General features: G+C 38.0%; 1 long non-coding RNA gene across 1 annotated transcript in view; it reads left to right on the plus strand.

Moving 5' to 3' along the window:
- Positions 1 to 10,050, plus strand: part of LOC109150347 — an 11,698-nt gene extending 1,648 nt beyond the window's left edge. The window contains exons 2-3 of the long non-coding RNA XR_002049127.1: positions 6,484 to 6,485; positions 9,808 to 10,050. This is a non-coding gene — a long non-coding RNA (uncharacterized LOC109150347). The remainder of the gene's footprint in view (positions 1 to 6,483; positions 6,486 to 9,807) is intronic.
- The last annotated feature ends 2,743 nt before the right edge of the window (positions 10,051 to 12,793 follow it).

The following is a 12,793-nucleotide window of genomic DNA, read 5'->3' on the forward strand; positions in this document are numbered from 1 at the left end:
AGTACAAAACTCACGCATATTAACATGACGCACATTAAGTACAAATCTCAGGCATATTAAGCACAACACTCACGCACATTAAGTATAAACCTCACGCACATTAATCCACCGCACAACCGCACGGGAAGCAACAAATGCACATGATCCCTTCCATATATATATATATATATATATATATATATATATATATATATATATATATATATATATATATATATATATATTGTTGGAAAAATTAGCTTAAAATGGCATAAAATGGCTTATTAAGTGGCTATTTTGTGGTACAATTATCAGTGGGGTCCACTTCCGATTTGAGTCGGGTCAAAGTGGATTCGGATTCTTCGTAGTAAGACGAAGAGATTGATATATTGTACGCTCAAAACGGATAATGGGTGAATGAGATATTGATTCTCAAAATAGACCCATTTAAGTTGGGAAATGAATGGAAAATGTAGGACTTTGTCTCACATTGGTTTGGAAACAAGATTTGCCCCCCTTATATACATGAGCTCTTTTTAAGCTTGTAGAATTGTATAGCATAGAGGCTCTCTCGCGCGCGCGCGGGGGGGGGGGGGGGGGGGTGCAAATCAAAATCCAACTAGAGGACATAAAAAAGGCTTGAAATCAAGCCCGAGCTCGCGTGCGCCGGCACCTGCGGGCACGAATGTCGTCCGGAAATGGGCTGATATAAAGAGAGGTAGAGCAATAGCATTTTACACATAGTGAGAAACAAAGGAATTCCAGTAGCTTTTCATCTCAAAACTCTGCTTCTACTATCTTCTTTTAGCCAACCAGTGTTCTAAGTCTTGCTTTGTTTGTCGGGTTCCTTGTTTAGGTGCTTAAACAAGGAATCGTAGCACGTTTTATCCTGGGAAACCTAGGCTACAACGCTCCTAGCACTTGTGGGAGGTAGCAAATAAGGTTTTAAGGAAAAGAACTTTGTGTTCGAACTCGTGCTAAACCTTTACCCAAACACTCAACCTTTTCCTTCCCAATTCTTTCTGTTTTCCCATATAATATTAATCTTTTCGTAGGATTATTATTTTTGGGAATTTTTAACCATATTACCCAACAATTTTAAAACCTTATATCCGTTTCCCGTTGGTTGTTAATCTCTAATTTCCTAGAAGAAATGGAGAATCCAGTTTTGCCAGCTCTCGGGGAGGAGAATGTTGCTGAGAACAACAGTGGTGGGAATGGCAATAATGTTGCTAATTCCCAAGCTACACCAGTGAACGTTGGTTCACAAGATGGTGGGAGCACCGAGGGATATATTCCCATGACTCGGGTACCTACGGTACCGAGTGGTTCGGCCGAAAGATCGGAGAAATTCACCGGTATTGGATCGAATTTCAAAAGGTGGCAACAAAAGATGTTGTTTTACCTAGCAACTCTCGGCTTGGCGAGATTTTTGACCGAGAAGGTTCTCGAACTAAGGGGACAGGATGCCCAATCCGTGATGGCAGTTGGCTATTGGAAGGATTCGGACTTCCTATGCCGAAACTACATCCTAAATGGATTGTGTGATGCGTTATACGATGTATATCGCAAGATTGGCACAGCGAAAGCGCTGTGGGAAGCTTTAGATCATAAATACCGAAGTGAGGATGCCGGCGCAAAGAAATTTGTGGTTGGCCGATTCCTTGACTTCAAAATGGTTGATTCCAAAACCGTGCTAAGTCAGGTTGAAGATTTACAACTAATCTTTGATAAAATCCGTGACGAAGGCATGACGTTGAGTGAAGCCTTCCTAGTGGGATCTGTTATCCACTTGCTGCCTTCAGGGTGGAAGGACTTCAAGAATTACCTTAAGCATAAGCGAAAGGAAATGAACCTGGAGGACCTGATCCAGCGACTCCGAATTGAGGAGGGGAACAGGACGAATGATGGAAGAAATTCTGTCACTATTGGTGCTAAAGCCAATGTTGTGGAGCATGCTAAAAACTCCAAGAAGAACAAGAAGGACAAGCAAAAGCTAGGTCCGAAAGGAGGCATTACCAAGAAGAAATTTCATGGAAAATGCTTCAATTGTGGCAAGACTGGCCACAAGTCCTCTGAGTGCAAAGTTCCAAAGAAGAAGAACAAGAGTTCTGAAGCCAACATGGTTGAGGAAAGCAATCAGAAGGAGGTCGAGATTAGTCTTTCGGCTATGGTGACCGAGGTGAACCTCGTGGACTCTAACCCACGAGAGTGGTTCATCGACACTGGTGCAACAAGGCACTTGTGTTGCAACCGAGAAATGTTCAACACCTTTGAGACCGTTGAGGGCGAGAAGGTTTGGATGGGAAACTCTGCTCAGTCTGCTGTGGAAGGCGTGGGCAAGGTGGTTCTGAAGATGACTTCCGGGAAGGAACTGACGTTAAACAACGTGCTGTATGTTCCAGAGCTGAGGAAGAATCTGGTGTCTGGCTCACTGTTGAACAAGCATGGCTTTCGCATGGTGTTCGAGTCAGACAAGGTTGTTTTGTCTAAGTTAGGAATGTTTGTAGGCAAAGGTTATGTAACTGATGGGCTTTTTTAAGCTCAATGTAATGCCTATTATCATGAATAAGAGCAAAGTTAATTCCGTTTACTTGCTTGAGTCTTCCAATTTGTGGCATGGTAGACTAGGTCACGTTAATTATAATTCTATACGTAGATTAATTAACATGGACCATATTCCTAATTTTCAAATTAACACAAATAACAACTGTGAAATTTGTGTTGAGGCAAAATTAACAAAAGTACCTTTCAAATCGGTTGAAAGGGAAACTGAACCACTAGAATTAATCCATAGTGATTTGTGCGATTTTAGATCGATACAAACGAGAGGTGGTAATAAATATTTTATCACGTTTATCGACGATAGCACACGTTATTGCTATGTGTATTTGCTTAAAAGCAAAGACGAAGCCTTGGAAAAATTCATTCTTTATAAGAATGAAGTTGAAAACCAACTTAATCGTAAGATTAAGAAAGTTAGAAGCGATCGAGGTGGTGAGTACGAAGCACCTATTGGTGACTTCTGTGCGAGTGTAGGTATAATACACGAGCGTACTGCACCTTACTCACCTCAATCGAACGGTGTTGCCGAACGAAAAAATCGTACATTGAAAGATATGATGAATGCGATGCTTATAAGTTCGGGCCTACCTCAAGACGCGTGGGGTGAAGCTATTTTGACAAGTAATTACCTTTTGAATAAGGTACCCCACAAGAAGCTCGATAAGACTCCTTATGAGCTGTGGAACGGTAGGAAACCTTCCTACCAGTACCTGAAAGTGTGGGGGTGTCTTGCCAAAGTTTTGGTGCCAACACCTAAGAAAGTAAAGATAGGTCCTAAGACAGTGGACTGTATCTTTATTGGCTATGCACATAATAGTAGTGCTTATCGGTTCTTAGTACACGAGTCCCATAATCCGGACGTACACGAGAACACGATAATAGAATCAAGGAATGCATCTTTCTTTGAAAATGTATTTCCTTGTAGGTCCAATGAGGGACCGAGTTCGTCAAAACGAACATTTGACGAAGCTATGGATAATGATAGTGGGGAATCCGAGAGAGAACCCGAGCTCGAGCCAAGACGCAGTAAGCGGGCGAGAGTTGGAAAATCATTTGGTCCTGATTTTCTAACTTACTTGTTGGAGTACGATTCGAGTACTCTTAACTTGTTTATTAGAAAATGAACCCGATTTTCTATCTTGTTTGATAGAAAACGAGCCTCGAACGTACGGAGAAGCCGTGACTTCTATAGAAGGACCAATGTGGAAAGAGGCTATTAAAAGTGAAGTGGATTCTATTTTACAGAATCACACTTGGGAACTTGTTGATCTTCCTCCGGGTAGTAAACCCTTAGGATCCAAGTGGGTCTTTAAAAGGAAGATGAAACCCGATGGTTCCATCGAGAAGTATAAGGCTAGGCTTGTAATCAAGGGTTACAGGCAACGCGAGGGCCTTGATTACTTCGACACGTATTCTCCCGTGACGAGAATAAATTCCATTAGAATGATACTTGCTATAGCCGCGCTGCGGAATTTGGAAGTTCATCAAATGGACGTTAAAACCGCTTTCCTAAATGGCGAACTAGATGAGGAAATCTATATGGAACAACCCGAAGGGTTCGTGGTTCAGGGCCAAGAAAGGAAAGTGTGTAAGTTGGTTAAATCGCTATATGGTTTAAAACAAGCGCCTAAGCAATGGCACGAGAAGTTTGACTATGCGATGTTGACCAATGGATTTAAAATAAACGAAAGTGACAAATGTGTCTACGTTAAGGAAACGATAGACGGCTATGTCATTCTTTGTTTATACGTAGATGACATGCTCATCGTTGGTAGTAACGATCGGATGATCAAGTCTACCAAAAAGATGTTAAATGCAAGATTTGACATGAAGGATATGGGTTTGGCTGATTTAATCCTCGGGATTAGAATCATTAGAAGACCTGATGGTCTGGTGTTAAGCCAATCACATTATATTGATAAAATCCTTAAAAAATTTAACAAGGATAATCATCAAGGGACTAGGACGCCATTAGATCGAAGCGTTCATCTAACCAAGAACCACGGAGAGTGTATTTCTCAAGTAGAATATGCTCGGGTTATTGGTAGTTTGATGTATCTAATGAGCTGTACTAGGCCGGATATTGCCTTTGCGGTTAGTAAACTCAGTAGATATACGAGTAACCCCGGTGCCATGCACTGGACGGCAATAGTGAAGGTTCTGAGATACTTAAGGTATACTCGAGACCTTGGACTGCACTATGGGAGATATCCTGCTGTACTTGAAGGGTATAGCGACGCTAGCTGGATATCCGATATTAAGGACTCCAAGTCCACGAGTGGCTACGTGTTTACACTAGCCGGTGCAGCCGTTGCATGGAAATCTTCTAAACAGACCGTGATAGCTAGATCCACGATGGAATCTGAGCTGATAGCCTTGGACAAATGTTGTGAAGAGGCTGAATGGCTACACTATTTTTTAGAGGATATTCCTAATTGGGAAAGACCTGTACCTCCAATGTGTGTGCATTGCGATAGTCAAGCTGCAATTGGACGAGTACAGAATCATATGTATAATGGTAAGTCTAGACATGTGTGTCGTAGACATAATACCATTAGACAACTTCTCACAACTGGTGTTGTCTCGATTGACTACGTAATGTCAGAAGACAATATAGCGGATCCGCTAATCAAAGGGTTATGTAGAGTAGCTGTGGAGAAGTTGAGACGAGGAATGGGTCTAAAGCCCTTGGTATAAAGTTCTATAGTCGACACCCAACCTAGCTGGCACCTAGGTTCAATGGGACAACAAAATTATGGAACGGAGCGTGTCACTGTGGGGGTCTCGGATTCCCTACCACTCCTCGTTAGAAACAGTGGCTCCTGCACAAGGTTAGCATGTTAAATGCTTTAGTGATTCGAATGTCGGTTGACATATGTGAGTATGCGGGATACTCGAGAAAGAATCACCTATGTGAGAGAGAAGTGAGGGTCGCTTCAAAGGAGAATTGACGGGCACAATTCTTCACAAACTCTTGCAGAACTAGGAATGGTGACCCACAACCAAAATGGGCACAATCATGAGAACAAAGCATGGTTGGGAGGTTCCTGTGTGAGATATGTCATCGTCTACACAAACGGCAGTCGGTTCAAAGACATCGCGTTCTACCGTACAGTCAGTAGAGTAAATGTATCTTCACGAGGGAAGGTTCAAAGGGTGTGACCCTACCTATCCTATGCAGGGATCGACCGTTGAACACAGTTGTTTCCGTTTTAAAACTACCCCGAAAATCAATTTTCATTCATGTGGGGGATTGTTGGAAAAATTAGCTTAAAATGGCATAAAATGGCATATTAAGTGGCTATTTTGTGGTACAATTATCAGTGGGGTCCACTTCCGATTTGAGTCGGGTCAAAGTGGATTCGGATTCTTCGTAGTAAGACGAAGAGATTGATATATTGTACGCTCAAAACGGATAATGGGTGAATGAGATATTGATTCTTAAAGTTGACCCATTTAAGTTGGGAAATGAAGGGAAAATGTAGGACTTTGTCCCACATTGGTTTGGAAACAAGATTTGCCCCCCTTATATACATGAGCTCTTTTTAAGCTTGTAGAATTGTATAGCATAGAGGCTCTCTCGCGCGGGGAGGGGGGGGGGGGGTGCAAATCAAAATCCAACTAGAGGACATAAAAAAGGCTTGAAATCAAGCCCTAGTTCGCGTGTGCAGGCACCTGCGGGCACGAATGTCGTCCGGAAATGGGCTGGCCTTGCGGGCTAAGTTATGCCTAACTTCGGTATCATTTTCCATCTGATATAGTCACTTGGTTCGGCCAAAACCGAACGGAATTAATACTGTTTTAATTCCAATTTTAAATTCTGAGTTTAATCCTACTTAGTGGTGACCGTTACAGGTGTTATACAAATTGGTTTAATACCAATTAAAGGCCATGTTGAATGCTATCCCTTCCAACATCCCTATATAAAGAGAGGTAGAGCAGTAGCATTTTACACATAGTGAGAAACAAAGGAATTCCAATAGCTTTTCATCTCAAAACTCTGCTTCTACTCTCTTCTTTTAGCCAACCAGTGTTCTAAGTCTTGCTTTGTTTGTCGGGTTCCTTGTTTAGTTGCTTAAACAAGGAATCGTAGCACGTTTTATCCTGGGAAACCTAGGCTACAACGCTCCTAGCACTTGTGGGAGGTAGCAAATAAGGTTTTAAGGAAAAGAACTTTGTGTTCGAACTCGTGCTAAACCTTTACCCAAACACTCAACCTTTTCCTTCCCAATTCTTTCTGTTTTCCCATATAATATTAATCTTTTCGTAGGATTATTATTTTTGGGAATTTTCAACCATATTACCCAACATATATATATATATATATATATATATATATATATATATATATATATATATATATATATATATATATATATATATATATATATATATATATATATATATATATATATATAAGTAGGGTTCTAGTGAGAACATGTGTTTAGGTGAGAACGTGAAAACACATCATGTGCATCCATCTAATATTTTTTAATGGTCTAAATTAGATTAAATGTGTGCTGACGCGCATTAAATGTGTGCAAACACACTAAATCACGTTTGCACATATTTAATGCGCGTTCACACACACTTAATCTAATCTAGACCATTAAAAAATATTAGATGGATGCACATGATGTGTTCTCACGTTCTCACATAAGCACGTGTTCTCATATGATCTTTTATATATATATATATATATATATATATATATATATATATATATGTACACACACACACACACATATACTCAAACTAAAAGGTCGGCGAACAAGAACAAGAAGCGAGCACTTCGTATAATTTTTGGAAGTGTTGGCAGATTATCTTTCTAGAAAATAATATTTCGAGAGAGGAGAAAGAAAATCCAAAGGATTTTGATGCTTCAAAACAACAGGAAACTATTTTTGTTGAGTGAAATGAAGAAATTTATATATTGTTCGCTTAAAACGGATAATTGGTGACTGATAAGTTGATTCTTAATTCTCAAAGTAGACTTATTTGAGTTGTAAAAATAGAGTCGGAAAGGCTTGGAAAGAACATTTGTCCTACATTGAAATGAGAAGTGGGTTTGTACTATTATATATACATTCTCTTTTAGAGAAAAAAAAAAAAAAAAAAACTTGAATCGTATAACATAAATGCTCTCTTTAGCATGTAGGGGTGCAAATGAGCCTCGTTGTGATGTAGGTTTGAGAACATAAAATACTTTGTTTTTCCTCTCCTTTGCTCTCGTAAATCATTTTAAAGAAATTTTACAACACTTTCGATAAAAATTTAAAGTGTTTTCTTTGTGTTCTAGTTCTCTGATAGTATAGCAAGATTCTTATGTTAATGAATTTATGTCTCATAGCTCTAACAGTATCAATATAATTTCAAAGGAAACATTTTTAAATTTTGATTTCTTTTTGTAACAATTATCAATAAAAATTAAGAAATCATTAGGACACGTTGAATAGTACTTAATTTAGCTTATTATAAGAAAAATTGCACTTTCTCCCCTGAATTATATACTTATAGTACTTTTTTTCCTTAAATTATTTAAGTGGATATTTTCCCCTTGAAATATTAAATGGACATATTTATCCTTAAAATAAATATTTCATTTATTTTTCTTCTCTAACAAATTATGACTATAATTTGGTTCAATTAATTTATTTTTCTTCTCCAACAAATTATGACTATAATTTGGTCCAAACTGAACATGCACTATAACAAACAAATCGAAATATTCCAATTACAATTTACAATCGAAACATGATATTTAGAGTTTATTAAAATCGCACACCAGAACAGCCGGTTCATGTTCCAAACTGAAACAAATAAAATACATTTATTGTTGAATGTAGACTATTTTAAAAATAAAAAATAAAATTTTAAAATAAAGACAGTTCAAAAATCACGAACCAGATCCGGAACCGCCAGTTCACGGTTCAAGATCTAGTTTTCTCGGTTCATAATTTTAATAAACTGAAATCCAAATATTAGGTTCTGGATCTGAATCATAACCGGAAATTTTCAATTCGATTGCTATAGTGTTCGGTTCGGTTGATCATCCCTACGTATAAACAAGAATTCGTTGGAGAAAAAAAATAAATAAAATGTTTACTTTAATGGTAGAAATGTCAATTTAATATATCAGGAGAAAAATCGTCACTTTTAGAATAATTGAGGGGACTAATGTGCTTACATAAATAATTCAGGAGAAAAATGTACTATAAACATATAATTAAGGGGAAAAAGTGTCATTTTCTCTTGATTGGCCTTGTTTGGCAATCCGCGGTTAGCGGATAGCGGATTAATAGAGCCTTAATGACTTTTTTTTTTTGTTTTATTTTTAAATATGGAGGGCGTTTTGAGAAAAGGACATGCTTTCCTCAAAATGCCAAAAGGGCAAATGCTGCTCTTAGCAGCGTTTGCAAAAATGGCGATTTGGAGCAGCATGCTCCAAACCACCATTTTACTGAACATATAATTTGGTGTTTTGATTTTGATCAAAATGCCATTTTGGCGTTTCTGTCAAAATTTTAGCGAATCCGCCATTTACTAAACAAGTCTATTATTTTTTAATGACCATTTATTTGTTTGACAAATGAGCAATCTAGGTCCTTGTAATTGAATACGCAATATTATTACAATTAATACTAATTTTCATTCAAAATTGTTAGCAGTATACACGGTACGATTCATTCTAAAAATTTTCCTCAACGTTAATGAGTTGAAAAAATGTAGAAGCAAGTCCACCATTCACTGCTATGGAGACGCAGGTAGGTAATCATGACCCCTTCTTGATGGACTTGTTCAAAATCTGAAACCATTCAAGTTTATTGGTTATTGAGAAGAAAAAAACAAAAACAAAAACAAAAACGGAAAGAAGAAAAATGATCGAACGCAGACGCTTCTTCTTTACTCGGTTTGGCGCGCCTTTTAATACCCCAACCCCAAGCCTTTCAATCATATCTCAACAATTCAATTATACTTTCATTTCCCCATTTCTACTCCCAATTATAAATTACTGCAAAAATGACGGTTGCCACTACCGAGCACAGCGGAATTGGAGGCTTCCGGCAGCCTAGGATTGGCGGCGCCGCCACCACCTGCTCCCCACCTCGGCCGCGTTTGATTCCGAAGAGGGGCCAAGTTGTCAGGAATGCAATGCAGACTCTGTTCTCGTGTTTCCTTCCTCATCGTACGGACAACAAACGATGTTGTCGTCGATGACACCTTTGTAATATAATGCTATTGAGAAAAAACATCTTTCTTAAGAGAATGTTAACTTAGAGCTGCAGTTTGTATGTTCCGGACCCAAAAATAAAAGGGCGGAGATGGATCTTTTCATCTTTTGTGCACGAGTGAATTACAGAAACTGACTGAAAAACTGTTTGGACGATTGCGATTTACATTCTCCAATTACTTTTGGGTCGGAATTCTGTGACTTAGGATTAGTCTAGAGTCAGTAGCAAGCTGACAAATTTAAAAAAAAAATAATTCTAGTTTTTGTTTTTGTTTCATTTTCTTTCTTATAATAAAATTTGAACATATAGTGTGAGTTTAGTTTTTAAAAATATATTTATCAATTTTTTTTTAAGGATTGATCATAGGGTGTGTTGTAAGTTGTACCATTACTACTAAAGACGTAAATTTTTCTTCCAAAAAGTTGAATTCTCAATCTTAAAGGCTCGACATCCGAACACGATAGAATATTTGAGATGATGTAATTACGGTGACTTAAATTGACTCAATAGACAAGGTCAAATGTCGATGTGCATAAGGGATCTATCCATTTTGAGCATAATTCCAACACTGTTAATGTCGATGTTCAACCACCGCGCCATGACTGGTTTAAATTGAATACCGATGGTGCTAGAAAAGCCTCAACAGACATGGGAAGCGCTGGTGGTCTCATCCGAAGCCCTCATGGTAATTGGATTGTGGGCTTTACCACTAAAATTGGCTCCACAAATAGCTTTTTTGCTGAGCTTTGGGGTCTCCGGGAAGGCCTCATTCTAGCAAAAATGAGAGGTTTCATGAATCTAGTTGCTGAGTCCGACTCGGAGGCCCTTAGTTCAAACTCTCAATAATAATAACTTTGGATCAAGGCCGGAAGCTGACACCTTGATTACAGATTGCAAACAGTTGATGACGGTCTTCTAAGACTTTGAGTTGGTGCATGTCTTACGTGAAGGGAACCAATGCGCTGATTTCTTGGCCAACTTGGAACAATTTTCTGACTGGGGGACCACGGTTTTAGAGGATCCACCGGCTGGGATAAGCTCTCTTCTTGATCGGGATGCGAACATGGTGGCTACTACCAGAGTTACTTAGTTTTTCTTTTTGGAGTTCTCCAACTCCTCTTTCATCACCAAAAAAAAAATGTCGATGTTCAAACTTTGGTCTCTTCTCCTAAATACTGTTTATCGACCAGTGAGCTAAATCCGTGCGGAACATACAAGAATGTGTTTTTTTTTTCCCAAGAAAATCATAGCCTAGGAATCTATGAACATAATGCTAATGAGTAATGATGAAGAGGAAAGTGGAAAAAAGCACATTGACCCTACCTAATAACGGAAGAAAGTGAAATCACATACAAATAGTGGTGTTTGGGAATTGGGAGTTGGGAGTTGGGACCTACCAACTGCTTATCTAACATTGGAAGTCGTTTGGACTTTGGAAAACTCTTTTGGGGATCCATAGCCACGAAAAATAAGTTCCGTCTATAACTTTATATAATCTATTGATATAAACGTGACATCTTTTACTTATAGTTGCGTTTAAATAAAAAAAAAAAGAAGAACAAAGCTATTAGATGCGCGCACAAAGATGACATCACATTATTACCTATATTGTCTGACAAATTATATCACAGAATTAAATTTATTAAAATAATATTGTAACTCCATTAAAAATTTAAATAGGTTAAATATAAGTGCGTTTTCATTTTAATAATAGCAATGCATATTCTTTAAAATGACATTAATTGGTCAATTATGATCTAAATGTATTATTTTTATTTTTGTATAAACAAAATTAACATATAAAATGACTTAATGAAATATATCAGTGACTTAGTGAACATGTAGTAATGACTTTATGAACTTACAATAGTGACTTATAACATGCATTATAATTTAATGAACATAATAGTAATGACTTAATAGTCATATGGTAGTGACTTAATAATCGTTGGAGTGTTGTGGCAGAATTGGATACCTGTCACAACGGGACACAACTGTCATATTCGAAGAATTTCAAGTTTGTCATATCCTCTATCTATAAAAAGAGGACTCCAGGCTCTGAAAAGCAACGACAACAACATACGTTGACGAGCTTGCTTGACATAAATTATTTGAGGCGAGAAAAGTGCGAAGACAGAGAAGGAGCTTCATAGAAATATCCAGAAGCTACTTAGAGCTTCCAATGAACATCAAGTTTCATGTCCATTCCTAAACAAACAACAACCCTTACTTTGTGTTTGGTGTTGAAGGTTCTTCACTCAAGGCGACTTTGTGGCTGACCTTGGGAGTGAAACCCATGTGTTGAAGATTGGTAGGAGAGGACATCCGAATCGAGAAAGCATCGTCCTTGATTAGCAGTGCTTTGTGGATACACTACGTAGTCTCACTTGTATTTTGTGCATAAAAATACTAGTGAAACCTCCTTAACTTGGACGTTAAGAAAAAGAGTAAGTAAACTTTGTCCGAACCACTATAACAATTTTCTCTTTATATTTTTACACTATACTTTTCAGCACTTTACATTGCTTATTTGCTAATTGAATCGGTGACGCACACGCTTGCACATTACTTTAAGTTGATTTGTTATTATAGTTTTTTAAATTTCTCTATGAGCTAATCAAATATAAAAAGAGATTATATGAAAAGTTTTAGTGCAAATTCATTACCCTTATATTATAACACAAGTGTCTCATCTTCCAAATTTTGTGAGATACACGTGACTCATCATTATTAGTACCCCGTTTATATATACTCTATTCCCATTGTTATAAATATTTTTCAATCAAATATTTTTACTCTAATAACATTCTATTATAATAATTAGTGTTGCAAAACTCAGCCGCCTAGGCGCTAGGCGGCACCAAGCCTTGCCGTTTTGGTCTAAAGGCGGCCAAAACTCGGTCAGCCGTCTAGGCGGCCAACTCGGCCAAACTCGGCCAACTTGGCCGAGTCGACCGATTTCGTCCGATTTTGATCAATTTTGTCCGATTTCGTCTGATTTTGACCGATTTTGTTCG

This window comes from Ipomoea nil, unplaced genomic scaffold (assembly GCF_001879475.1).
Source record: "Ipomoea nil cultivar Tokyo-kokei standard unplaced genomic scaffold, Asagao_1.1 scaffold2279, whole genome shotgun sequence".
In the NCBI taxonomy this organism is placed as follows: Eukaryota; Viridiplantae; Streptophyta; class Magnoliopsida; order Solanales; family Convolvulaceae; genus Ipomoea; species Ipomoea nil.